The sequence below is a fragment of the Micropterus salmoides genome, unplaced genomic scaffold (genome assembly GCF_014851395.1).
Source record: "Micropterus salmoides isolate LMB-PRFRI ecotype aquatic unplaced genomic scaffold, ASM1485139v1 Ms_hic_scaffold_8, whole genome shotgun sequence".
In the NCBI taxonomy this organism is placed as follows: Eukaryota; Metazoa; Chordata; class Actinopteri; order Centrarchiformes; family Centrarchidae; genus Micropterus; species Micropterus salmoides.
The window spans coordinates 23776836-23804584 of record NW_024044570.1 but is presented as its reverse complement, the minus strand read 5'-3'; the positions used below and the strand labels follow the sequence as shown (position 1 = coordinate 23804584).

At 40.3% G+C, this 27749-nt stretch overlaps 1 protein-coding gene across 1 annotated transcript in view; it reads left to right on the top strand.

Moving 5' to 3' along the window:
• Nucleotides 1–27749, top strand: part of lrrc4ca (leucine rich repeat containing 4C, genome duplicate a) — a 55073-nt gene that overhangs the window by 8398 nt on the left and 18926 nt on the right. Inside the window, exon 2 of the mRNA XM_038705021.1 lies at nucleotides 24980–25053. The gene's annotated coding sequence lies outside the window, so the exon portion shown is untranslated. The remainder of the gene's footprint in view (nucleotides 1–24979; nucleotides 25054–27749) is intronic.

Genomic DNA, 27749 nt, shown 5'->3' with positions numbered 1-27749 from the left:
AGTTAAGATGTTAACAATTAAATTAGACAATGCAAAAGCAATAAGCAAGCAATTTATTGATATTCCCAAAGTTATGGTCTTTACTGGTCTTGAAATAAAATCCCGAGTCCTCAATGTCTGAGACCGAGACAAGACCAAGTACAAATGTGGTAGAGTCCGAGACGAGACCAAGACCATCAAAAAGTGGTATTAAGACCGGTCTTGAGACCAAGACCTATCTTGAGTACTACAACACTAATTTCCCATCATCGAAAGCTATGCAGTGTTATCTGGAGAGTCAGGAACGCAAGAGTCCAATTGTTTAGCACCTTAACAGAGAGCTGATAATGAACCCACTTTTTTCTATAGATTTTTGCTACTCTGTGTGTGCGTGCGTGCGTGCGTGTGCGCATGAGGGTGCAAAAGCGCATGAGTGTGCCCTCCTAAACCAGTGCCTTCTGCAGACCCAGGGGTGCAGAATAAGTGTCTGGGATCTGGGCATCGGGGTTGAGCTTTGCCTTCTGTCTCCCAGATCTGCTTTTTAAATCATAAACCCAATCAGGCTGGCAATCAGATGGTAGCTCAGCTCAGCTCCGCAGCATGAGTCCGATCATCAGTCAAAGCCCCACAATAGAACACAGCGTGGTCACACCCAAGCTAGCAGTCACACATCCTCTGACTGTTGAGCTATTACAGACATTGCATCTTTGATCATTCTGAGGGAAAAAAGCCCCCTGTGTTCATGACCACATATTCTCACACCTATAAAGACATGCCAATAAATCACAAGGAAACCTACCTACTGTTAAATATTTGACTCACACAAAAACCTTAAAGAAACACCAGTTTCAGGATAGACTTCATACTCTCTTCACACTGTTCTGTGCTTCCAATTATTGATCTGTTTTCACGCATGAGTGCATGTGCATGCATTTGTTCATGATGTGTGTGTTTACCGGAGTGTGCATCTGTGCGGCATCTTTGTGTGTCTTTCTCGCTACTCACTCACAGCGCTAGTCTCTGACCTTAATGTGTCACTCATCCTGGCACCTGCATGTAGGCAAGCCTGCCCTACTATGATAGTTTTGATCTGACAAGGATAGACTTACACTTGATTTAATCCAAGTCGTCTCTATCGAGTCTGCTGAGGTACCAGTCTGTTCAACTGCTTAGGTCAAGGCCTTGTGACAGGGGCTGTCTGTCCGCTCCTCTACTGCATGTTTGAGAGAGAGGAAAGAAACTCTTGAAGCTTTGAAACGCTAGCTGCTGAAAGGCCTGGATGAATTGAGAGAGCTCATGTATGCCTGGTTAATGGGTAATCTCCCTCACACACAACGAGAATTAATCCTGAACAGATGACACCTCATATATTGTTTCCAAACAGGCAGCTTGTCAGGACTCAAGATGAAAAAAAAAACAAGTTCATTTTAAAGTTTGAACGTCACAGCTTCTTGGTCTTTAAAACATACGCAGCTGCAATAAAGACCATTGTGAACAAAAATAAATACAGATAAGTAAAAGCAACAAATGTTCACACAACAACTTCTCAGTCCATGACAAATGTTAATCTGTATGTAAGCAGGTAGTATTTCTCATTAATGAAAACAACAAAATTAAATTGATGGCAATACATAGTAAAGAGAGGCAAGAAGATGAAGATGTAGCCAATCATGCTTGATATGAAGAGGGAAACGTTTATGTGTGTGTGCCTACAGCCCAATGGCTTGCCTCCTGCAGTCCGTGCCAGACTTCTCAGCATTTGGCTGCAGCCCGTCTGTCACTGAGGAGAGAAATAGTCACACAACATTCAAGGCCTTGTCATATTTCACTTCCTTTTAGTGAATAAATTATTATTTGTTTAACCACTGGCAGATGTGATTCAGTGGAACTGCAAGCGGCTATATTGTGTCAAATGCATGTACTATAAAACTGATCTTATCAAGTTAAGATAATGTTGCAGTATGTTATGATTTAAAATACAGCTGTTTTGTGTATAAAATGATTATCTAGTGCTGACAATGCAATACTATGTCGCTGAATTTAAATAAAGGCGTCTTCCTTGTCTTGATGACAATCTTTCATTTGGTTTGGCGTTTTGGAAGGGACACTTACTTTAAACTTTTCTGATTATTCTGTGTATTTCAGGTATCATATTCAATTTCTTAAATTTTTGTATTGCTTATTTTAAAGCTAAAAAGCTTGTAATCTTGACCTCTCTGCTTTTACTACTTTGGCTCCAAATCATGTATTGTTTAGTGGTGGCTAGATTTCTATATTTGTAGATTTTCCATAAAATATATGTAGTCATTTTGAAGAAGAGGACATACATCATTTATCCCTTTGGCAGAAATTCATGTTTTTCATTCTCTAACTAATTTGACAGATATACCCGAAATACACATGTGCACAACCAAGATGCATTGATGTATGGAGAGATGTCAGAGCGATGCCAAATAGCCAGGCACCCTGAGCAGTTAGGTGTTCTGTGCCTTGCTCAAGGGCACCTCGGCAGCGCCTAGGAGGTGAACTGGTCCCTCTCAAGCTACTAGCTACCAGTCCACACTCCATACTGACTGGTCTGTGCTGGACTTCAACCCCCCAGTCCGGTCAAGTCCCTATACACTGAGCTACTGTTGCCTCTAACTAGAGTTGACCTGCAGAGAAGTGACGACGTACTCCCTTGGGAGATTTGTTTTCTTGATGGCTTGCTGGCTGTGGGGACATCGCACAAATAAGACAGATTTCACAGCATTACCTAATATTTAGTTTTTTTATAATGGAGGATTCTATGCAGTGTAGAAGTCAGTCGATCAGGTGTAGTATTTCTAAATGTGGTTGAGTGAATATTCTCAAGCAGCCGTGACCTCCTCATCTAGTAAGGCTATCTGTCGAGGAGTCCTTGATTTTTCTTGTATATGATTGTTTTGTTTGATCCTTCCCTGGTCTGGAGTTTGTCAGAGTGATATAGTGATTATGTATTGTAACAGGGGAACATTCGAGGCTCTATGTTGACTGCTAATTGGGCTCCAGTGTAACGACGGTGTCATATTAATGACCCAGATCCATCTCATTTTAATATTCATAAGCTGTGAGGATTGCCTTTTCTCTATGGGACTGCATGAGCGTGTGGATATGTATGTGTGTGTGTATGTACGTGAGTGTGGGTGTTGAGAACAAAGGTTGATCACTGTGTACAGCTCTTCTTCAATTTATCCTTTTGTGCTCCTGAAAAGCGGTGAGAGCGCTTGCAGCCTCGTTCCTGTGATGTGGGTTCCCCCCTTTCCGAATGCCATTGATATGAAAAGGTGTGTGTTGATTTAAATCTGCATCTGATCTGTGTTGTAGGGTAATAGGCTCTCTTTGTGTCACATCTACGTTGAAAAAGAGACGTGGGAAAAACAGACTCGAAACCAGGTGGTCTATGTTAAATCATCCGTTTCAAAAGTAAATCCAGAATGAGCTGTTTTTGCAGAGGATGACAAAGCCCTTTGGGAGGCGTGTGTTTTTTCAGGGCAGAGTGAATAGGTTAAAGGGTCTTCTGTGCCTGATGAAACAGGTGGGACCCCTACAGTCACTGGCATGCAATCCTTCCTCTTCCTCCCCCCACCGGTGTGCTCCGCATTTGCATTACACTAATCGGAGCATAACAGAGAGTCAGATTCTTTCTGTATGCATTAGCTTAATCTCTAGGTGTTTCTTTATTCAATGAAGGCCCTATCATGTCCTGGCCATCATATTGCATATTTCTCTGCTCTAAGGCACAATTCTGCTGTGCTATTTTTTTTTTTTGCGATGGGGTTTTGTAGTTAAAAGAGGTCATATGAATATGAGGTGTCCCTTACGGCTAAAAAGGCTAAAGCACATCAGTATGGAAGCAGAACAGAAACAACTTCTTCCCATTGTAGTCTGGACAAGATCACAGTGGACGAGAGCGGTGGACTGATAGGACAGGCCAAGGTCCTTTGAAGGATAAATCGATGTCAGATCCTGATTGTGGATTGTGAGATTCGCCGTGTGAATTTAGAATAATCAACCACAAACTTCACCCTGCGCTGGACTTTCTGCGTGACTTTTCCTTAATTGGAATTTTTCTTTTTGTGTCATTCCAATGTTCAGTTCTGAAAGATGAACCTTAATGATAAATTGTGTTTCCTTGTACAGAGTAAAATGGTGCATAAAAAACAGGTTGGGTGGGGGGGGGGGGGGCTATTACACTGGCTTCTGTCTTCCAAAGACAAATTAGATTTTAATGAAGAATGAAAGTGGCTCCGTGGAGTCTCTGGTGTAACGTCAGATCCAGCGCAGTAACTTTTGTGCAGTGATGAGGCATTCATTATAGCCAGTTAAGAATGGCAGCTATCTATCTGTAAACGAGCTGTATAAGTCATATAAATTATACTGCAAGTGTAGGAAGCGCACCCATAAATGCCAAAAATGCAAATAGACTTCAATGGATGGCTGGGCAAACAGGGAAAGTATAGAGGAAGGGGTTTTTTTCACCCCAAAAAGCTAGGATCCTCCATCCTCTCATTTAATGTGACAATGGAGTATTTCATCATTGTAAGGGGAAAGAGATCCACTGACTTAGGGGAGATATAGTGTTCTCTGTGGTGAAATACGAGACAAATCTTCATAAGACTGTTCTGCCATTTTTGTACTCATTTGTTCCAACATCAAAGGATCAGCTGCATTGTGATTACAGCCTCTGTAAAGTGGACCCTAATCCAAATGAATTGATGGAGCAATGTTGGAACATGCTAACAAGAAGTGTATTGTTTTGTGTGCTTCTGTAAGAAAGTTCAGCATGGATTTTTGGGAATGGAGTGACAGTTTTATTTGTTTTATTGACTTATCATCTGTTTGTCAAAAGGATTTTAAAAATTGTTTTTGGCCCTTAAATGTCAAAAACACTGTTGAGAGAGTAAATTATCCACTTGGCACATAGTTCCTTTGGAATATTGACATACACGAATTAAAGAAGATACACATGCTAGAAAAAACCCAGCAGATGTTCGCCATGAGTGGTCTATATACATTTATATTACATTAGTATACCTACAGATGAGCAAATTATTGAATTAACAACATGTGTTTGAAATGAGTATGGTATTACAATCTGAATTTGAATAATAGCGCAATAATAAAACCCCTGAGAGAAGTGAATTAAGGAATGGTGTGTTTGATGTTTATTTAAATGGTGCTGAGGCATTCAACATAACTGATATACACGCTGACTAACAGAGCCACCCAAAATCCAGTCACTGGGCATAACATCATTCAGGCCAACTTGAAACGATCTTTGGAGCAGAATAAAGTATTGTGTGATATAAAGGTAATTTCAGTGTTAAATACCATTCCAAGTACATGAAATTAATCAAACAGAATTAAATCAAAAAACTTGAACTGTGCTCAGGCAATTACGAGCAAAGATGAGGGAAAACAGATTTAAGAATGAGGGTGCATTAATTTCATCTGAGGGAGCAATGCACCCCAATTCACCTTTGAGGAAACAGGTCAGCTTATTGTATTTTGGCACTGGATAGATGCATGAATAGAGAACTTCATTAGAGCATCTTTATTTATTTTATTTGATTGTGAAATGTATCATCCATTTTGTTTAATGCCTCCTTCACCTAGAAAATGGGTAACAGGCCAAGAAGACCGCTGCGTGCTCCAAACGTCATGTGTGCTGATCGTGGTTGCTGTGGCTTTTGGTGTGTCAGACCTGCTCGTGAACTTAGACAAGTTCCTGTCCACTTGCCAGATGCCTACTAACCTGCTGCCGTGTGTGACATTGCAGTCCCACTTTCTCTAACTGTGTCTTTGGCTGTCATTCAGTTTAGCGGGATTGGGAAACTTTCTCTCTTAATATCAAGGAAGTGTCCGGGATAATGGCTTACTTTGCAGTCAACTAGCATAATGAATGACAGTTGCCGTTTCTAGAATACTAGATAAAATTTGACCCTCCACATCTCAGACATCATCCACAGTTTATGTCTTTGAAAAACCTCAAGGTGCAGGAAGAGAAAAATACAGATGGACAAATAAAGAAAGCTTGAGGGAGTGTGTTAAATGGAGGATTACACTTTGACATACCGTGGGGAGAGCCTTCCCCCTTTTTAGTGCAGCTGAGGTCCAATGTAATTTGCCATGTTTTAAGCTCAATACCCAGGGGCTGTTACATGATTTAAAGACCTGATGAAATGTGCTACACCACATGTGCTTGTGAGTATGAAAGTAAATATATGGTGAAAGGGTGTAGGCCTGAGAAAAGGAGAGACTGATCCTGGCTAACATACATATAAAGTGGAGTAGCATTAATACAAATACATTTATTATCTCAATTAATGAAGGAAAATTAGAGCATATCAATCAATCAATCTTTATTTATATAGCACTTTTCATACAAATACATGTAACACAAACTGCTTCACACTACAGAGCCATTTCAAAACAATAGTTAAATAAAATAAATAAATACCCACCAATATGTATTGGATAACATGGTTCGAATTATGGGGGGGATTGGGGGGGTCTGACCACCCTAGTTAATGCTTGGACCCCCCCCAAAAGAGGCAAAACCAACAGTTCAGGGGGCTCTTTCTTACATATATTTGTAAATATTACAATATATTCAAGAATCTTGAAATACAATTTCAGACACCCTTAAAATGGACCATACCATTTCCTAACATTGACGTTAGTTGAACGTCTTGTCTGTCTGCATCACTCGCAGTGCAGCTGCTCCAGTTGGTGCATCACACGCTAATGGAGACGCAGCAGGTTAATGTCAGTAGTTAACTATCTAGCTGCTTTAATACACTTAACTTTCCTACCTTCAGAGATTCGTAATTAGCATTTCACTTTTACTTAAAATGAGCTATCTGATGTTAGCTAGCTGAGTGCCCACCCTATTCATTTCATTATAACTATGTAATTTCATATTTTATGTAATTGTCAGCTAACACTGGTGTTTAGGCATGAGCAGTGAAATTGGGGATTAGTTATTGTAGAGATACATTTTTACATCAATATAGAGTTTTTTATTTCATTTGAAGTCTTTTGTGAGTCCTTTCACAATAAACATGGCATTTGTTTTAACTCTGGAATTTCCAAAAATTCCCAATTCCCCAACAACAGTGTTTGTCAGACTACTGCTTTATTGGACGCAGATTACATCATTCACAGTCAAAATGAGCTAGAGGAAAGGAGATATTTGCTATAAAAATTAGGAATTAGAGATAATAATGCAGACTGTATGTGTCTTTAGTTCTGTATCAACACTGTGTGGGTTTGTTTTGAGCGGTCATGATGGTCTGCTGTTGTGGGTCTGACTTACTGGCAGTTTTCCTCTAGAATACTTGGTGACCTCTGACTACAAAAATTGTCATGTGGTATGGGGCACCCATGAACTGGTGTAATGAATTTGATTTATCATTATCCACAGACTGACGACATTAGTTAAATAAGCAAGGATATTGTAAGCATTGTAAGATTTTAGTTCACTGAAGCCCTAGTCTGTGCTGTATTGGGTTTTCTTTTGGACCTGGAAAAAAAGTTGACCCCCCTGGTTGTCACTGTATAATTCACACCCTGTTGGAAAAGTAGTGGGAAAACAAATTTCATCCAACACCAATGATCAATTAAATCTATAACTTATGTTTATGTTTGCATATTTACTTTGGAAATAAGCAGCATGCACCAGTAAATCTGGTTATTTATGAGTAATGAGACAGTGATATAAAATGACTGATATACATAATACTATATATAAACTAGGTAAACTAGGTTTTGTGGAGGCTTTTAGTTTCTGTAAAATGGTAAAATGTGGTGGGTTCAGTTTCCTCTGGTAGCAGGTAACACAACCCTACCTATCCTTCAGCAGCCATTGTCAGTTAGGGTTCCTTTTACAAAAGGTAGTATCTCTCATGGGCAAATAGTAGAGGACTTTTATACTGGGCATTAACGAGTGGAACTACTATAAATATAAAGCAGAGCATTGATGAAAAGGTATGCATGCAACCGTATATTGTTTTGTTTAAAATGTGTGTATGTGTGCTTTCTCAACACACACAACAACACAAAGTAGCACCTCTTGCATCGTATAATTCATAATTAAATCCAAAATATTCAAGTCTCTAGTGCTTTTCTGATGAGTTGCATTATTTTAAAGGGTGTTCCTGTTGTTTAGTCTATCACATGTAGTTTCCTCTCTCTCTCTCTCTCTCTCTCTCTCTCTCTCTCCAAACTCTCTTATTCTGTCCACTCTGTTAAGCACTAAGTACTGATCTTCCACTCCCATCCCCACTCTCCTGCTTCACATTTTTCTCTTTCACTAATCTCAGTGTGCTTTATGCAAAGTAATTGGTTTAGAGAACTGTTTATCCACATCCTCCACATTTCCCAGCTCATGTGATGCCGAATCCGGTAACCTGTGTGCTTTCAATCAGCCATTCCAGGGGAGCGACAATACTCCGACTGATTTCAGCTCTACTGTTCCCTCAGTAATGGGAAAGCTAAAGACGGCTGGCTGCTGGGGCATCGCACAAACAAGGCAGGCTTGGGAGGGAGCAAAGCTCCAGAAAGCAAGCACATCAGCGCTATTGTTAGCACATAGCGGGAGATTAGCGCTGATGGCTGTATGTGAGCTAGCAGTCTTGGCTGGTGTTCTGTTTCGGATGCTAACCCAGCCCACCCCTGCTGCCACTGCCACCATGTCACAATTAGCAAGAATAGTTGCAGACATGATTGCTCGCCCTTGTGGCAATGCAGTCAATTCATCTCCAATCATTGGGATATCACTGCACTGGAGGTTATTATCAGTATCATGAATACTGCACCCGTTTTCACCTAGTAGATCATATACTTTGATATCAGGAGAATAAAGACTAATTTCAGTATAAGGAGATTCTGTCTATTGTTCTTTGTTTGATTTCTGTGGCTATCAAGCTCACAATACACACAGTTATCCAGGAGTGAGTACTCAACACAAGATAGTTCATGGGTCTTGAAGTGAACATGCAGCATAAAGTGAACTCTGTACTGTATTTTCTGGAGCAGGAGAAGCAACAATATAGAAACTTAAACCTGCTAAATGTCAAAGCTTGATTGCATGAACATTGTGGCCACAGACAGCAGCAAATGACATGCAGTCTTTTATTCTCCATGCGTACCTGTTTCTGACAACACACGCTATTCCCACAGCCACAAACACACACACACACACACACACACACGCAATTTCAGTGCATCTGACTGATTACAGCGCATGATTAATTAGCAGACAGATTGCTAAACGGTGGTGAACATGGCTTGATGTGCAGAGGTAAAGAGTAGAGTCTCCATGGAATACAATTATGTCCTCTATGCCCTCTCCTCTCTCTCTTTCACTCTCATCCTTCTCTCCCATCTATTTCTTCCTCTCTTTCTATATTAAGCTCTTCTGGGTTAATCATTCCTAGAGGACGACAGTACCACAGTGCCGCAAAAAGCGGCACAGAGCTATGTGCAGTCGGGTTATTGTGCAGCCACTTCCAGTGATTACAGACCATGTAAAGCATAACCACAGATCTTACAGCCACACTGTGTTCCGCATTATACATTTCAATAAAGGTGAGGAGTTTTAACGCTCTATTTTGGCCTCCTCTCATTTTCATAGAACCAATTCACTTGACCTTGTTACTCATTTATCCTTATATTTGCCTGTCCTTTGACTTTGGCTCCACAAGAGGATTTTTTAATCTTCAGCTTATTATATGGCATTACTTCACCTCTCCTAACATTCTCGCACCCTACTTTGCTCTGCTGCGTCGTGGGCCCTGTGGGAGGCGAGTGTTCTAATTCATTTGTTTGCATATGGGGGAAATGTCCAGCTCTGATAGATGGCTTTGCTCTCGCAGTCCCTCAGTAGATCGGGGTTTACAATAGAATTTGCTTTGAATCTCTCAAAGGGCCGCATCCTCAAATAGAGAGAGATAAATAAAACACCCCCACACACATGTGCTACATACAACATACTGACATGCAATTCCCCTACCATAACCACACAGAGATACACACACACGCACACATACACAACAGCTCTGATTACACATGTCTACATACAAATAATCACATGTGCATACAGTATGTATTATTGACATGTAGGACATGAACGCAATTATTAAAAGAAAACAAAAAAACATTGACAATATGGTGGTGGATAAGTGTAATAACCATTAAATTCTTATAATGTCCTCATATGAAGTCAGCGGTTGCCAGTAATCGTTTAGTCTGCTCCATGTCCAAATTAGTCTGCATGGTGGCTCTCTTAATCAATGTGGTTGCAAACTGTGATGTGATGTGACTGCTAACATGGAGTCTCTCTCTCTGTCTCTCTCACTCTCTCTCTCTCATCCACATACACACACACACACACACACACTCCTGGGGTCTCCAGCTAAAGTTAAATGTCTGCCAGCTGAGCGTGTCCCTCAGTCAGGCTTTTGTTCGTCTCCAGCTGAAGCTCTGTAATTTGTCCGCCAGTAATTTGTCAAGAATGAAGGTTTAGGGTTCACAAATTTGTCAGAAGTCCTCCATAAAAATATGCGCTTTGAATTTTTAATCACCTAACATTTTACAGCACTTGTATTTTTGAAAATTTTGAAAAGGAAAATAAATGCAAATTTTTTTTGAATTTTTACACACAGCGTGAGCTGTGTAGAGATCTGAAAGCACACCAGAATCTATAATGCTTCTCTGTTCATTTCTAAACCAGTCACATAGTTATACTGCTCGTGTGAGTGTGTGTCTGTGTGGTGGTGTCTGTTGGGTCTCTTTACACATGCAGTGTGTAAGAATTCATTACTGGCTGAAGTCACACTCCCTGACAATGCTTTGTTACAGACACAGTTCTGAGTGCTGTGTACAGCCTGTAGTACTGAGTCCTCTGGCGTCATCTTTAATGGGATATGTGTTCAAGTTCAGTTCTGAAACGACACCCTGTCTCATGAGCAAATCTGAAACAAAGTTGTGTACTCCGTTGTTTTGATCCATGCTTTTTGATGCCAAATTAAATGCACAAGCCCTTGAGACATTTCTGCATTTGTAAAACCGCAGAGGCCAAGATGCCTGTGACTCGGCAGGGTGAACGGCAGGAATGCGGCAGGGGAAATGTACTTCTTCGGTTCATTTCATCTCTCTACCCTCTCTCTCTCTGTATCTCTATGGCTCTCTGCCTGAATCATTCTCAAAATAGAGCTACAAACCATTTCTTGGTCAGGGAGCACCTGTAGTATTGTGGGAGAGCATTTGCGCACTTGTTCTATTATTAAATCCCGGTTATGTAAACCACCAGGAGACGACACCAACGAATAATGATTCACCATAATTCAATTGTATAACAGGCCTATTTCGACAAGTAAATCTGAGGTGGTGTGTGTGTGTGTGTGTGATAATGTGTAAAGGGGGGGCTGCATTGGTTGATTAATTTCTTGCTCACTGAAATTGGTTCTTTAGTGACTAGTTTCAATAGTAACAGTTTCCTAAGGTTATCTAAATGGTTGGTAATTGTAAGGATCTACCTCTTCAGCTCAAAATTGAGTCATCAGCATTGAGTCATCTAGATATTTGTGACCAAAATGAATTTCAACTTCCTAATGTATACTCTACTTCTTACCTATCAGCATCTGCATTTCAACCACAACTTGTCAGAACCTATCTGGCACAAGCTAAAGCGTATCAGTTGACAGGATCACTTAACTTTGTTGCAATGATTAAGGGAAAATAGGGTAAAGCAAGACCATGTATGAATTAGCACATCCATTCTTTTACAACAATAAATATACATAAAATGAGTGTTTACCTCACTAGCTTATGGTTTGCTAATGTTAGCTAATATTAGAAAGCATGAGATAGAGTAATATCAGTTATGTAAAAATTATCATTCCCTCCAATATCTCAAATCATATCGCAATTGCAATATCAGTCAAAATAATTGCAATTAAATATTTTTTCTCAAAGTTGTTCACCCCTAGATAGAGATCTGTGTGTAACTGACATTAGAGAATCAGTTTGCTGACTGTATGACTCTTCTCTTTTTGTGCTACTGCTTCACTGCATTTTACCATTGTCGTCTACAAGCCAGTACGCTATTCAGAAAATATATGCTCATTTTAAGTATTTTTTAATAGTAACTGCTGATGTCTTAAAGGCAGAATGAGTATCATTTTCATACAAACTCATTCAAAAATAACCCCTCTAAATAATTTTTTTGACCTACCAAAAATGTGTGCGGCCATGTCTGTATCCGCAGAGAACCCGCCCTCTGCCTGTATGTTCTTATTTTGCTGTGTTTGGGACGTTTCTGGGCATCAACCTCTGCCCCTCACTCGGCCTCTGCCTCCAGCTCTCACTCCTCTGCCTCTTCTCCCTGGCGCTCTGTTCTGCCCAGGCTGACACTGTAATCGAAAATAGTTTTCCCACAGGTAGTCAGGTACACCGCTCTTGAGTCGCTGCCTTTTGTGATGCTGCAGGTGGTACACCAGGCTGTGTTTTGGCAACCGCGGTCAGGGTCATGCACTTCTGGTGTCGTCGAGCCTGGGAGGAGAGCTGATTGAATGTTGGTTTACCAACAAATCGTACTAATTCTGCCTTTAAGCCAAACCATTTTATTTTATGTGTTAGTTTGCTGCACACCATTTAAGAGAGAATACCAAGTTTCTTAGAACGGTCTGACTCATTCCTGTTTTTGTGATTAATGTATGGATGTAATCTGTTATTGGTTACCATCCACTAAAAAAGTAAAGTATAAATAAATGGACAAACAGAAAAAAACCTGTCCTTGTAATAAAAAATAGGTCTTGAGCATTGTTCTTGACTTTGGAATTAGTAGCATTTGTTTGACAATGTAATCTCAACTTAAGATCCACTTTCAAAGACTTTAAGTGCATCTTATATTGACATTAGTGATTGGAACTAACAAACATGTATCTAAAAATACATAGGTAAATTGTCAAGTCGCTTTAACATCAAATATGAAATCTAATGTGTTTTGCTTAGGCAACAACATGGTTAAGGTTAGGAAAGATAGTTGTCATGGTTAAAGGGAACCAATAACAACTATTTTGTACCAATACTGATATCTGGTACAAGATTGGACCTGCTCTGCTGTGTTGAATTGAAAGACTTTGTGGAACTACCATCCCCGACATCCACATTGTTAAATAATAAAAACATCACACTGGGCTCTGCTTCAGCACTGAATGCATGATTTGAATGTATTACAAGCTGTTTTAAAAGTATATTTGTGTAATGAGTCAAGTAACCTTGTCCTGACCTCTCTTGATGTCCTTGAAATAAAAAAAAAACAACATTTTACCATTCAGTCATACAATACCCCTGCTGTAAAACATATAATAGCTGCATGTGAAAGTAACATATAAACAAGGAAATCTCTGCAAGCTTATCTGCTGAACTGTAACACTAGACCTACTTTATCCCCTCATCGCACTCTCTCTTTAATTATTTTGCTCTTATTTTGCTTGATGTCCTTGATAACCTCAAGTGTTCCATATTGATGAAGCCATATAACTTAATATCATAGAGTATCTATATTAAATGTAGAATCCCACATCATTGCATGTACCTTGATAATCTGTGTACAATATTGTGATATCAGAAAACAAAATAAATGAAGCAAAATCAAAGATTTGCATGATAATCATTAAAGGCCCGTTATTTAGTGGAACTGGGCTGTTACAAAATATTATGCCTTGTAAAAGAAAGCATGAAAATGTAATAACCTTAGGTTTTTATTGGGACTTGTTAAGTAACACAGTGCCTTTTTTTAGTCATGAGTTGCCTTCAGCCATTTTATTTTCTCTGCTCTCTATTGACACTTAACTGTAGACCTTGCACATACTTTTCAGTACAGGTCAGAATTTACACTCCACACTTAAAATAGAAAGATAAAACAGTGGCAAATGGTAGTAACATTTTACACAGGTCGTGTCGTGCCATGCCATCTGACCTGGCAGCCCTCCCAAAAAAGAAATAGAGGGGAATCACAGCTGTTGTCTCACACACTCTCTCCCCTCTCTGTGTCTCGCTCACTCTCAGACACGTGTTGCCCCATCCATCCATTTCACATGGGGGGAAGCACAGTCTTAGTTATCATGTTTAATTTGTTTCCCACTGTGTCTCTATAGTGTTCTCAGCTGAATTATCAAAGCGGTTTGTTCTCTTCTGCTACATACAGTTAACCAAGTGAGAAAAAGAACATAGGAAGAGAATGAGAAAAGCAACAATAAAATGACTTTTAACAAGTGCGACTCGCTTTTTATTATCTCAAACATTGTTAAATAATTACTCAGTTAACTTTGAACGTGTTGGAATGTCACTTTATTAAATAGGTATGATTTCCTTCATGCATGGTATGAATAATTAGGGGCTGTTTGCAGCGATCTGGTGACTGTTCATCTGGATACATTGGTAGAATTTGTTGGACAATATGAAGGGGGACAAGGGATGTACTGTTGTGATACCTGGTCAGTTAGATTTGATCATTAGAAGTGAGACTAATTTTGTCAGCTGATGAAAAAAGTGGCCCCAAGCCAGCACATGTGCAGCGCGAGCGCACACAGTGAATCGGAGTGTAGTGAGCAATGACCCATGCTGAGGTTCTGCTTCGATAATTAAAGTTCATTGCTTTTCCATTGCGCTTTTTTTTATTTATAGCGTAATTTAATTTGGCATGGGGGGGACACAAAATAAAGTGCACTTTAGACTCTAATTGATGCTGGTTTCTCCTTAGTTCTGCATCCTCAGCATTCTTCCTCTCCAACCAATGAGGTTAACTAGGCAGGGGATGGAGTGCAGAGAATGGTCAGGGGGGTGGGGAGTGAACGGGGGGACAGGCAGAGGAGAGGAAGAAAACAAGGAGGTTATCGCATTGGGGTACAAATTTGATTTCTTTTACATCCATTGTTAGCATGTGTCTTTGAGAGGCACCGAAAGCAGAGTCCGTTTTCTCGTTACTGTTGTGAGGGAGATTAGCAGAGGCTGGGCTTGTTTCTATTTAAGGAATAATGAAAGTGTGTCCCCATATAAATCCTACTCCACTCTTTCAGCAGATCCTTGATTAGTCCCCCCCTTCTCACACACCCATTTTCTCTCCGTCAATAGAAATGAAAAAGCGTGTGATGGTTCCTCGTCCTGTTCTCTCCAGCTTATAAAATAAGATAGCAGAGGGGGTTTGTGTTGCAGCATGGCAGTCAGAATGTGGAAGAAAGTCATGTGGAAATGGCAAACTCTTGGGGTACCACACTCTCACCTGATGAGGATTCTGACAGAGGAGCTTTGCTGCTGAGGAGCACTTTGCTGTAGAAACAATGTCATCTTAATTATGTACTTGCTGAAAACCTGAAGGACTGGATCCCTCCCTAGATGGTAGAAAGGGGAAGGGATTACCTCACATTGGTCTGAAAGTATGAGCTCCCTTGCATACTTTCTGCAGCACTCTTATTTTTAGTAACTTGACTTTTTGTAGCTATGGGAAACCTCCCAAATGACCTGAAAGCAAGGATGCATTTGACACCTTTGTTCATTAAGAGAAATAGGGAGTAGAAAGGCAGCCTTTCATAGACTCCCATGACAACACAAGAATGCCTGGAACAGGCCACAGAGAGTCAGTCTTACAAAGCTTATGTAGCCCCACTTCTCTGCCTCCCAATAATTCACTCTTGTCCTGGTGGAATAAAGGTGTCAGCCAAGACATTTACACCACCGGTTCATCTGAACAGAGAAACAGAATGATGAAAGGAAAACACCAGAGGGGACGGGGGAGGACAAGTGGCTCTTTTAATGACTCTGGAGTGCAATGGGAATGCTGTTAATGAGGAGGGCTGGGATAAGAGGCTATGCTTCCCACGTAGAGATAGACAAGCCTGGGAGGAGCCAGAAGAACAACACAGCTCAGCTTGCTCAACGCAGTTACAGCCAAGGAAAGCGAAGCAGAGCTCTGCAGACCACAGGAGTGTGGGATGAATAGAGTTTGACTGTGAGGCAGGCAAAGATAGCATCGAGAATGAGCAGATCCTCTTCTTCTTCTCCTCTTCCTCCTTCTCCCTGAGAGACAGTGGCAGCTCTCTGGTGAAGATCAGAAAGGTGGGAGATGGAAAGTGAGCGGGAGTGGGAGAGAGGGAGAAGAGAGAGACAGTAGCCCCAGGAGGGTACATCTCCAGTCAGTAATTCCACAGGGGCTCTCCCCACCTCTCTTCAGTTTTCATCTCCAGATGAAAAATAAATAACGTCTTCAGACGGCCTCCCTCCCCTCTAAGAGAGAAAGAGAGCTTTCCAAAGAGCAGTATTCACTTTCCATGTAGTTATCTCTCTGTCTTCCCTCTTTAACTCAATCTTTTTTCAGACACTGTCACATATACGATCTATGCCTATGTAGTGCAGATGTAGATGACCACTGCATGTTCATGTTGCAAACATGGATGATGGAGGAAATGATATTTAAAATAGTAATTCACAACACATACATGGAGATGTGCCCATGTACCCATTGTACCCAAAGTGTCATGATCGTGGCCTAGACATGATTCTGATGTGTATATTAGAAATAATTTCCAAGTGTCTGCACTTGGAAATTATTCTATATATATATCCATATATTCTCCCATGTACAACTTTTCATCAGACCAAAATAGTTTTTGCCAACAAAGTAGCCAAAATACAGGACCAGACTTAACACTCTGCATCATCTTTTCTGTCTTTATTCCTCCCCAATTATGGACATTCAGCTTTATGATGACTCACATACTGAAATAATGGATGCATCATTCTACCTCCACCTTCCAAGTCATGTCTCTTTCAAGCCTGTGTTATCAGCCTGTGTATACATAGTACAATGCTGATTGTGTACATGGAATAAGAAACATTTACTTATCTCTTCCGCAATGGAGCATTTGCTCCCTGTGCAAGCACGACTGGCAGAGCATAGCAGCTGGTGCTGCCAGGCACTGAAGCTAAAGGCTAGTCTGGTGCAAGATTGTTCTGGAAAGCGCTGTAAGGCTGATGGCCTCGTCAAGAGAGAGACTCATGGCCGATTGTGCGTGACGAGTGCTCTCTGCTATCTGATGCTTCTCCCTGGGCTTTTATGCAGAACACTGTGTGGAGGAAAAGATGTCTCCCAAGTGAATGTCTGGTTTTGATTGTCTACTTTGTACTTGTCAACACAAACACTTGATGATACATTTGTTATTATTACTTTGTAATAGGAATGTGCTCACTATGGTTGCTAGCACAAAACAGCCAATGTCATACTCTGATAATCCACGCGTTAACATTCCAACCAGTAAATATCTATCAAAACTATTTATCAATAATAACAGTAATAATAATAACAATAATTTACAGATGCTCACTGCCTCTCTTTCCCTCTCTTTCTCTATCTTCCACTGCCTGCATTTAGCATGATAATGTTAAGCATTATAATCTGGCCTGTATATTACACCTTTTCTCTGGTAGCATGTCAGCATTTCCTTTCTTATCTCTATCAATCAACTTCAACTCCTGATACCTGTAATGAACGCTCTGCTAAGCACTTATATCGTACTGTAAATCCGCTTAGGATCCCTAGTGTTGAGCTCAACAGGGATTGGGATAGCTATACTCCTGTATGCATACTTGCATGGTTCATAGCTGTAGCCTGATGACAAGTCATATATGTGATTTTGCACATCACAGTGAAATGTGTCCGCATGGATTTTCAGCTGTGTGAAGAATTGTCTCAGTATGTAGAACAAGACATGCATGCACTGAGGTTGTTATACAGGCTTGTGTACTGTGTTATCCCAGAGTGAGGCTGAAAAATGTTTTATCAAAGACAAATTGTGGCATTTATTTGCAAAATACATGGCATTTTGTGCTACACTCAAGTATGCATAACATACTGTAGCGACAATGGTTTTGACACAAATGAACACACCCATACACACATAAAACAAACACTGAAGTCTCAAGTCCTGCTGTTGTATGTAATGTTCATTACACCACGCTATTTAAAAGTATTTAATGAATGAAAAATGAAATATAATGCAATGTTTTTCGTGAGGGTAGTGTGACAGGGAAGGCCATTGAGTGAAATCAAATGGGTTTACCCCTTGGAATCATGACTATATTAGCAGAATTTATTGCAATATGCCTCAGATTATGAGATTTCTAATTTGCAAAGTTAACACAAAAGGAAAGTTCATGAAGTAACTACAGTTAAAGGGGTTCATCCTTTGGCAAGCATGTATATGTTGTAAGAAAATGTTGTTGCAATCTGCCTATGAGTCTTTGATAAACACAGGTCTAAACACAAGTCAGTTAAGCGTGAGATTAGAATACAAGATAGACCTGAGAATAGGATTCATGCTCTGGGGATTGAGTATTATCCAAAGCAGAAAAAAATTGATCAAGTCAATTTGTTTTTTAATAAATAGAATCTATAGTTAAAAACTTAATTAGATTGTTGCACCAGATTAAAAATGGAACAGGTTCATCCTCTGGAGCACGTAAATGTGCTTAGTAGATTTCAATTTTTGTGGACTATATTTTAGCATTTGCTGTAAACAACTAGGCTCTTCAGTGTTTTGTAAGTGCTAGAAGAAAAGCCACGGGGTTAACCAAAAACAGTTTGACCTGACAGTAGTGGTACACGAAAGGTGAAGAGAGGTCACCAAAATCAACTTAAATCATTCTCTGGAGACCCTGAATATCCATAATAAATGTCACAGCAATCTAGCGGTGGTTGTCAAGATACAGTAATATTGGTCTTGATTGACCAACCGACATTACCGACATTACCAACTGAAGGCAATGTCGATAACAGAGAAAAAAATCTAACTCAAATGACTACGTTTTTGCTGATACAACAAACTATTTCATATTTAATGCAGTTTAATCTACATGTTCTTAATGCCTAAACACTTAATGATCCAGATTTACAGGGTTGGGTTTATAGCATAGTTAGATACAGGCATTACATCATTAAACAGCTGAATGTGACTGTACCAAGAAGTCAGTTCCTGCATCAGATGGGGCACCAATTGAAGCCTGCTATTTAATTCCTGAAAAAAAATTCTAATGAGTAAAATGGGAAGAAAGAACAGAAGGGGGAAATTGGAGAATGTCTCTCTAATTTGTCAGTTTGCCATGTTCCTTTGATGGTGCAGCATTCAAGACACTTACTAGACAGCTACTGCTACTGCTCTCATCTCTTCCTGGAGACAGACACACCCAGTGACTCACCATGATGTCCATCACACCAAAAAATGAAATTGATGATAATCAAAAAATCTTTTACTGCCCTCGTCACTTCTCTTCTTTTTTTGCCTTCATGTGTCTCTCACCTTCTCTGCTCACATCACACTCATTCACCAAAAGATTTCTATATACCACTTTTACTTTTCTTTTTAATTTGTATTCTCCTTTTCTCCCACTCCAGGGTTTCATTTCTCAACCTTACCTTACATTTGCCCTCTCCCTCGTACCGCACTCCATTTCTCTTTTTCTCTGTTTTTTAAGAGTGATGCTGTCTCTTTTTTCTTTTTTTTTAGTCTTAAACCACACAAGCAGTAGCTTCCTACTGTACAATCCCAGGTTGTTTTCTCATTGATTTGCAATACATATGCTTATTAGCTTAGTGTGGTATGCCTCCTGTGTCACCCTGTGGTAGCCAGGCATCCATTCTCATGCACTTTTACTCATGCAGACTTTTGCCAGCCTTTCATATGAGAGTCAGACATTTTGAGGCAGAGATTTCATATTGGTAATTTACTCCTCTCTCTCTCTGGGGCTAACCATGCAGTCTGGGTCTTTCATCTTCCCTGCTTCCCCTCAAACTACCTTTTGCCTGACTTTTCCCTCTGCCTTTTGAGTGTTGGTATTGTGTCCCTATTTGCCTCCCTTTGAATATCTCCCTGTTAATGTCATCCGTAATGTCTCCTGCTCCATGTAAGCATCTTCATGTAGTTCTCTCATCCCTAATGACAGGGTCTTCATAAAAAACAGATCACAATGTCTTTAAAGACGCTAAAATTTTTGATGGGGCCAAACCAATTACCTCCTCCATCATAAATGACTGACAGCTGGTGAGCATACCGCTGAAAACCTGAGACAGGAGGGTGGCTATGAATCCATTTCACAGGCAGAAGAGTAGAACGAACATTTCCTTGTCAAAAATAATTAATCAAAGAGACAAGACTGGCCTGAGTGAACCCAATAGCCAAAGGAAAGTTCTATGCGAAACACTTTATATCACAGTCATTCTACCATTTCTCCTCCCCTTCTTTTCTTTGTTACTCTGTTTTTCCCTTTAGCTGTAAGCCTTTATTCCTCTATACAGAACACATCTCGGCCCTCCCCTCCTGCTTGAACTCTCTTTGGACTCCAAATGCTAATTCAGTCAGACACTTAATCAGACATATTAATTCCATATCTCCCCTGATTGCACTAATAGCACTCTGCAATGAGTTTCTCCACGGCGTCCCTTTGGTGCATCAGAATTTTAAACTATGGTGCTAACCAAGGTCCGTAAAAGCATTTTTTTGAAAACAAGTAATGCCATATGTTGACAACAAATGTATGGCACAGAGAATATGTTGGGCACCCGCCACATGTGGCAGTTTGTGTTGTATCATGTTTTCCTTCAGCCATACAGCCAGTTCAGTTCTATTGACCATGTTTTGTGTCATATTAAAAAGCAGTACATGAAGCCATTCTATTAAAAATAAATAGACCTTGTCTAGTACCAGTTTGCAAATTACAAATATGAATAAAATCTGGCAACACTGTCCACTCTTTCTGAATCACTTTGGCTAAACAACACACTATGGCGGCTTATTTTTTTCTTTACTACCAAGAAAGTCAGTGGTAGTGATTAGACAGTAAATTCATTATACAGAAATGCAGAAACAAGCATTCCTGTACAAACACACACACATGCGCACACACACAAGCGAACAGAGATAAACAGAATATGCCTGAAAAGCCTGTAAGCTCTCATATTGTCTACTGACAAATGGTGTACATAGCTGAGACGTGTATTAATTAAAATCATATTAAAGTACTGATTTAGCCGCATACTAATTTAATTAAGTCACAGATCATGTAATTGAGAGAATTACAAAATTGCATTCTTTGTTCCAGATAATTGTATTCCTTCTTAATGCCTACTTTAAAGTCCATTAATTTGTTTTATCTCTTCAACATCATCTTCCTTGGACTTTTTCTAATAGAAAATATAGCTTGAAATCTCTGTGTGCATTTGCGCCATGTCAAAGCAAACAGTAGATATATCTTGGATCTTTTTAAACTTCTTGATGTGATCTATCTGCCTTTACAAGCAAAATCAGTTACACTACAGCCATGAACAAAAGTGTACATGTTAACGTAACTAATATTTTAACATCCTATCTATCTATCTATCTATCTATCTATATTTTCCTTATTGTCTGGTCACTGAGGAATTTGGACTGGCGAGGGTCCTCTACCAGACGCAGATGGATTTACCATTAGATAATGACAAATGGCAGGCGCAGCTGATTTCAGCACTTACTGCTCCCTTGGGAGCTGTACTCACCACACTGCAAACCACACTGACCACCCCCACCCAAGATCTTAATTGAACGAGTGGCTGTGCAGCCGATTGATTCAGCCTGACATGCATTTCTGGTCATTTCCAGTGGGTGATGTAGTGTGACCTGCGGGTCAAAATATGCTGCAATCTGGAGCAGAAGGCACTGACACTGGTCTTGATTTGTTGGACTACTACTCTTTCTGAGAGGGACTTCATCTCTGTGAGTTCATGGGCGATAAAAGAGAGAAGAAAAAATGGCCAGTCCGTTCATGTCCTAGAGACCCCTAAAGATATGACTAGAAATGCATTGGACTGGCTGAAGATGTTATGAGATAATAAATGGTTTAACTACAATGTTTCTGATGTTTAATGTTTGTGACAGAGTTCAAGAGGCAGCGAGTCCACCACGATCTGCTCCACACATAGGAAAGTGGGGATCAGTCCGCTGTCTCTCTGCATTAGGTGTGACTTTCCAAAATCAGTGACAGTGACATGCTTATGAATTTCATATGTTGGTTAAACTGATGCAGTCTATATCTATCTATAATCACTTTTTTCTCCCTCTATCTGGGTTAAATGGTGTGGCTGCACATGAGCAAATTGTATTCAGTTGTGTGGTGCGGCACATAATAATATAATAATATTGTGTATATACTTTTTTTGAACACTGGATATAATGCCATATAATGTTTAAGAATCAGAATCAGTTTTATGTGTTCACATAAGAGGAATTTGACTCAGGATTGTACATTGCTCACGATGCGCTTACTTATACAATAATACAATAAAACAATAAAATCAAACACATGCGACAGTATAGAGAACACCCATATGCACACTATAAACAAAAACAAAAACCATATAGACAGATTGACAGATACAGGAGTAAATTATTATCATAATTATTATTATTATTATGTACATGTCGGAGGTGGATGTGATAAACAGGTACACATACACATACATTCATACATGTACACATGTGGGGGGCAAAAACTGTTCCTGAGTCTGTTGGTTTGGGCGTACAGTGCTCTGAAGCACCTACCAGAGGGGAGAAGCTGGGACAGGTTGTGTCCGGGGTGAGATGGATCTGCAGTGAGAATGAGTGATGTTTAATTTAATAAATCCTATTAATTGCTCTAAAAAATATTACAGAACCTGATCAGAGCTGTGGGTGCTGAACTCTTACCCTGTAGTTAAATAACAACACTGCGTGTGGACTCACACAAGCAAATCACACATTTTCATCTCTTTCCTAAAAGACCTAAACACCATTGAAGCAGCAGCTGTCTCTGACAGATGAGACTGTCTGAAGTTTGAGTATGGTTCTTTCTTTTTAATTAGAAAGAACATACATCTTTTAGACACATTCTGAAAAACTGACTCGAGACATGCTTTGAAAAATGGAATGATGTAGTGTTTTGTCAAAGGAGGAAAGCCAGGGGGTGTTTTGTGTGTGTGTTGATGTTGTTGATAATAACAACAATGATAATGATTACGGTAAAGCTCATATCCATCATCGCTATCTGTGGGCATAATTTGTCATTCTTAGTTTCAGCCAGAGAGCATAGGATAGTTCTTCCGCAACTTACTGTGCTGCAATGTCAGTTACATTACCGGGTTATCTTGTTACCTGTGCAGCATTTGAACAATTTTGTCTTATTTATCACTGAGCACTGTAGTTTATTTTACTGGCAGGCATTTCCTGCAACAACTCGCCTCTCGCAAGATCTCAGAGCAAGAATTGTCCTTGTTAAAAACAAAGGGTGTCACTGGGAGTCACTCGTAGGAATCTTTTCCACGATAATGTCAGTATAATAGTCTGAGCCTGTCAGTGGCAAAAAGAAACACTTTTTTTGGACTTAATTTTGACGGGCGGAATTGCCCCAAATGAATACTTTGCAGCCACTGCAGCCGGTTTGCTGCTGGCAGCTAAAGCCATCTGCTGCACGGATTCTAAAGCTTTTTGGACCTACCAGTCATTTTGACCAGTCTTTTCGACACCAAAATGTGAAATAGGGTTTAAAAATACCAAAATTATGCTTTAAATACTCACTAGAACAGTGGTTCTCAACTTGGGAACTTGGGGGGGGGGGGGGGGGTGGTCGCCAATTGGTTGTGGAGAATAAAATGAATTAACATTTTGTGGCAAGCAGTCCCGAATGACAAACAGGAAGCAGGACTAGAGGACCAAACTTGTGTCCCAAAATAAATTCACTATTTACATTTGCAAAAACTGTTTCAAATGATTATTTTACCGTTTTTTAACCATTCATAACCACATCCCTTGATTTTTAAATTACTGGGCCTATTAACTGCATCCTGTGGCTTGATTTAATAACACATGGTTATCATAGTGAAACGGTCGCAGTTTGGTTAGATTTAGGCACCACAACTATTTGGTTATTCTTAGAAAAAGATCCTGGTTTGCATTAAAATAAGCACATTTTACATACATGAAATAGTTATGTAAGTTACGTAAGCTAAGTCACGCAACTATTGGTTCCACACGAAAAGCAAACAGTGTTCTCCTGATTTTCTCACTCTTTTTACCACACACCTGACTTTACAACATTATAGACCTACAGTGTCTAGTTTGAAGCATTGAGCAAGCATCTATATTTCAGGTGCTGGGAGTGAGAATGGGCTGGTTTGCAGTGTTTTTGACCATTAGCAGGTCATCTGGGTGTAATGCAACTGTAATGTACAAACAGTACTCATTGGCAATGCTGCGTAAATGAGGCCGAGACAGCAGAACCCCTATCTTAAAACACAGGTTGGGGTAATGTTAGGCCCACACAATAATGTTCCTGTGGATCAAACACACACTTGTTTGCACTCACATTTCCTGCACTGCACTAATGGATGGCGGGCGAGCTTTATCTCCATTTGCTTTTGTCCCCCATAATTTATTCAGCAAGGTCTGTCCTCTATGTTGTGTATACGTGCCTTTGTGTGTGCAAGCTACATATGTGTTGGTGTGTGTTTGTGAGGCTTTATGGCTTCGACTGCCCCCTTGTCCCTGGGGAATGAGCTCTTCCAAGTTACAGTACAGTAGCATACTGTACTTGTTAGACAGAGGTTCTCAAAGGCACTAAAATATCAGCATCAGCAGAGTATGCTGAGGAAGTGGTTAAAAGGAAAACTAACAAGATGACTCAATGATTATTTAGAAACAGTAAAGAGAATTTTGAATTAGATGTACTCTATCCTGGGGGTTTAAAAAATAGCATTTTTTGTAGTTGAGTAGATACATCATAATCTTTCAAAAATAGTGCATTATTCATGGGCTGTATTCCATGGAGCCAATGAAACAGAGTGGCCACAAACTGCACCGCTGTAAATGTGTTATCTGTTTTAAAGTGTTTTACAGTTTGCCTCTTGTATTTTCAGGGACAGCTTTACGGTGGATTGGAAGTTAACATGAGGATGACCAGAACCACTTGGAACTGTGATTGAATTGGCAGGTAAAAAAATTAAGTTGACCGAACCAGAAGCATAACCCTAATAAGCAGGACATGTGCAGATGGGATCTAATGCTTTAAGTGAAGAAGAAAAAACAGACAGAAAAAGAAATGCTTGCTTGTCATGTCAGCAATGTGCTCAGTCGAAACCCCGATTATGTGACATGATGTACAAATAACATACTATATTTCATACATTTGACCAAATCTTATTCAGCCATTTTAGAGGGAGATGCAGTAACTATTTCAATGTGGATTCACCTGGCTTTTTTCACACATGGACCTTTTCAGCCAAAATGAATCAACCTTATTATCTTAGCAAACTACTGCTGGAAAGCTTCTCTTTTTTTGTAATTCTCTTATTATACACATGTAAACATCCATGAGACATTCAATCTTCTTTGACATTCCTCTTAACCTCACAGCGGGAAGGCCATTTACAAAAGAAACAAGAAGGAGCATGAAAGAAACATACACATGTAGCTCAGATATTAATGATAGAGACCTTTATGGCAGTCATAAATAAACGGATAAATTTATTTTAAATATGAAAGAAAACAATATATAAATATAGATAAAATAGGAAAAAAGAAAAATAAAAAGTAAAAAAAAAAAGAGAAAATTTATAACAATAGTAAAAAGGCAAACTAAACAAAACTTTCCTTCCTTTTGTTATTTAAAAATCCACTCTGTCACCTCCCAAACATTGTCTTTTGAGGTTGTTTACTTTAAGAGTTGGTGTCTGGGAATGTTGTCAGTGTATCAGGTAAACAATAATATCAAAATGACAATTCAGAACAAGAAACCTTTCTACTTCTGTAGCAATTATCCAAGGAACTACACACTACACTCAGTCATCCTACGAAGTCTGGTCTAATAGGTGACACATATTTTATCGAGTTTTCCCAAAATCTTTCAAATTTGACTGATTCTAATCTAAGAGAGGTCAGTGTTTCGGACAGAACGGACCCAAACGCAACACTTGACAGTTTTCAAAAGAGGTTTATTGAGGAAAAAAGGGAAGATGAGGGGCTGGAGGTGAAAAGGGGGAAGTTGGACGCCAGCAGACGTGGAGCCGGCGGGGCTGGAAAGGTTCCGGCGAGGCGACCGAGAGGGAGCAGGAGGCAGAGGCGAGAGGTGCGAGGAGCGTGGAGGGAAGCCAGGGGAGCGCTGCGGAGGCGAGGGGAGAAGGCAGGTAGGCGAGCCCAGCTGACTGATCAGATGACGGAGGTGAGTGGACCTGGCGTGGAGAACAGAAAAAACAGACAGGGTTAGTTTCTGGAGACAAGAGGTCAGAGAACGAGGTATCAGAGAGCTAGAACGTAGAGGTGGCACCAGGACTGGAGCGACGACGATCAAGCGGAGATGGAGTGGAGAACCGGGGTAGAAATACTGGTGAAGATGAGGCTGATGGCTGGCAGGTATGGCGGGCGGAGGTGGAGGTTGACAAGACACAGGTGCGGATCATCAGCCAGGCTCCGGAGCGGAGAGAGGGAGAGCACACACAGAGGGAGAGGGGAGGATACGGAGCAAGTCGTCCTCCACTGCTGTTCATTAATCTCTTCCCAGTCTGCCTCTGATATCACAATATCCACCTCTTTTTCCGACCATCTTTTATATATGATGTATAAATGTTAACGCATTATTATTGCGTTAACGCATTAATTAATTAATGCCGACAAATATTTTTACACACGTTAGCGATGTTTTTATTATTATTATTATTATTTTGAAAGTTCGTTGCTCACTGGCTCTGAATACACATACAGTCAAACCATGGGTCACAGGAGGGGTGGGATGTTGATTAGCCTGCAAATTACCCACCCAAACAAGCAGTGGAGGGAGGCTTCAGCAGACTACGTTGAATGCAGCATGTGGGAGAAGTAGATAAACAATAGCAAGACAAGTGAACAAATGCCATAGCGAAGTGGATGGCTACACACTGCAGGCTGATTAGTATTGTGGAAGATGTCGGTCTTAGGAAAGTTCTAAAAATCACAACGTAGTCACTGGGCACCACGCTCCTCAGGTGATTTCAGACAGAGAGACAAGCTCTCCGCGAGTAAATGGCAGGCGCTCTAAGGATAGTAACCATGACAACGGCTTCTGTGCGCTACACAGCTGTAGCCTATTTAACTGAAGTTAAAATTATAGGCTAACGTTACATAACTTTACCAGATACATAGCCTTCATCTAGTTTTACGGGGATGCTCTGCCATGCGAATTCCCTCCTTTTGATGTCCAATTTAGTAAACAGTAATAGATTGTGGAAACTCACAAACAGTGAGGATCAGTCTCTCTTCCAATGATTTGTGCTGCGCATCACGTCCAAAAAGTTCAAGTATAATTCAACTTCGGCAGCAGGTGGGCGTGTGCGTGACGGGAACGCGCTCGCTTGTCGCTACGCCTTGTGCTCGACCACTTCACCTTCACTCTAAAAGGGACACTTGCTTCTGAAGAATGTGGGCAGAAACCCCGCAAAGCAGCTGGGCTGGACTCTGTCTCCCCATCCACCCTGAAGCAATGTGCTGATCAGCTGTCTCCAGTGTTCACAGATATTTTTAGCACCTCACTGGAGACATGCCATGTGCCAGCCTGCTTCAAAGCCTCCACTATCATCCCTGTTTCCAAGAAACCAAGGACCACTGGACTAAACGACTACAGACCTGTCGCCCTGACCTCTGTGGTTATGAAGTCCT